Genomic DNA, 2446 nt, shown 5'->3' on the forward strand with positions numbered 1-2446 from the left:
CCACATGGAAGAAGCACACCAGCCTGTGTGGTCATGAGGTGTTGATGAGATCAGGGATCAGGAAATGTCTAGATACAATATATGTATGGATTATAATGAGTTCAATACCCAGAACAAAAAATCATATCAATGCGAATGAGGGGGAGTGCAGGGTGGAGACCCAAAGCCCATCTGTAGACAATTGGACTTACCCTTAAAGAAGGGTCACAAGGAAGAGATGAGTCATTCAGGGTGTAGCATAGCACCGATGAAACATACAACTTTCCTCTAGTTCTTTAATGCTTAACCCCCTCCCCGACTATCATGACCCCAATTCTACCTTACAAATCTGGCTAGACCAGAGCATGTACATAGGCACTGATAAGAGCTGGAAACACAGGGAACCCAGGACAAATAAATCCCTCAGGACCAATATTGAGAGTGGCCATACCATATTACCATTTGTTTTTCCTGTTAATTCATTTTCAACTTGTTCTAGTTTTTATTACATTCTGCTGTCTTTTGGATTCAGGTTCTTCTGTTTTACTCTGTTGTAGTTGCTGTTTTGCAGAGTTTTGTTTTGTTGAGTGGTTTTCTTTATATGAAACTCAGGACAGGTAAATCGGTAGAGACAGCAACTCGATTATAATAATTTCTTAGGGTTACGACAGAAGGTTGGTAGGAAATGGAGAGCTAACAATGATGAATTCAAGAATAAAGAAAATGTCCTACAATTGATTGCAGTGATAAATGCCTATCTCTCTTTAAAATACTTAAATATTGAATTGTCTGATGTGTGCATTACATGTCAATAAAACTATTTTTAAAGACATGCAAATTAAAGCAACTATGAGACAAAAATAGAAAATAAAATCCTTGTTGGGTTTAAGAGAAAACAGAAGCTATTTGTAAAATAAAAAAAACAATACGTTACAGAATTATTTCATCATCATAAAACCAAACCAGGGCTACCAAGTCAAACAATGTACAGCAATCATCCTCTCATTCACCCGAGCTGCTGACTGAAGCCAGTGCTTTTCTATGGCATGTGGGGGGTGGGGTCCTGTGCAGTGGGAGAGGTGTGCTTTTAGCAAAGCTTTGTATTGTCTCCATATCATAGAAATGCGAACAGGACTAGCTCCAAAGCCAAAAAACCTTTGAGTCAATTCTGACTCACAGCAGCACTATTGGACAGGGTAGAACAGCCCTTGTTGGTTTCCAAGACTCTTAGACCTCATTATAATCCATACATCTATTGTATCTAGACATTTCCTTGTGTGTTTCATTGGTGCTTTACTACCCCCTGGTTGACCCATCCCTTGCCTGTGACGCCTCTGTGGGTTCCATTGTCTGCTCCAACCCACCTCGTTCTCAAGGATATGTTTTTTCATGGTTTGTGTGTTTGTTATGGGTCTTCTGATACCTGTTACTGGTCCTGATGACACCTCATGATCACGCAGGCTGGTGTGCTTCTTCCATGTGGGCTTGTTGCTTCTCTGCTGGATGGCCCCTTGTTTCACTTCAAACCTTTAAGACCCCAGATGCTATATCTTTTAATAGCCGGGCACCATCCACTATCTTCACCACATTTGCTTATGCACCCATTTGTCTTCAGCGATTTTGTCGGGACGGTGAGCATCACAGAATGACAGTTTGTTAGAACAAAGCTTTCTTGTATTGAGGGAGGATATGAGCCGAGGCCTGAAATCCATCCGCTACCTCAGTGTATTGCCATATAAATATATGTACATAGGTCCATACCTCTATTTTTATGGATTAAAGTATTTAAATATGTACACACCTATGCTTATACCTCTTTCCATAGCTTTGCTTCCTAGATCTTCCTCTGTTTCCCCCATAGCCTTCCACAAACCAGATGTTCACAATTCAAGTTCTGATGTCATTCCCTCCTTTAGATTTGGATTATATTATTTACAATTCTTAGATCACACAGGCTGGTGTGCCTCTTCCATGTGGACTTAGTTGATGCCTTATTTAAATGGCTGTTTCTTTGAAGACAAGCCTTTAGGTTCCCAGACACTATTTTTTCTGATAGTTAGGTACCATCTGGTTTCATCACTGCATTTCGCCGTAGCACCCATATCTTCAGTGATCTCTTCATGACAGTGAGCATCAAACAGGGCCATGTCATAAGAACTGTTCTTAGGTTGTTCTTGGATTGGGGCAAGAATTAAGTGGGAGCCCAAAATCCATTCATATATCTATGGTTTATAGATGCCTCTGGTTCACTTTAGAGACATCATTGTCATTCTATTCTAGAGAAGATTATTAATCATCTCCCCGAGGCATAAGGTGATTTTATTGGTAGTGTCATTAATTTAGTCAATGGTATAGAATTTAAAACACAGTTGAGAATAAGCAAATGTGGTGAAGAAAGCTGATGGTGCCCGGCTATCAAAAGATATAGCGTCTGGGGTCTTAAAAGCTTGAAGGTAAACAAGCGGCC

This window comes from Echinops telfairi, unplaced genomic scaffold (genome assembly GCF_000313985.2).
Source record: "Echinops telfairi isolate 266 unplaced genomic scaffold, ASM31398v2 ScPeMD7_7439;HRSCAF=8477, whole genome shotgun sequence".
Taxonomy (NCBI): Eukaryota; Metazoa; Chordata; class Mammalia; order Afrosoricida; family Tenrecidae; genus Echinops; species Echinops telfairi.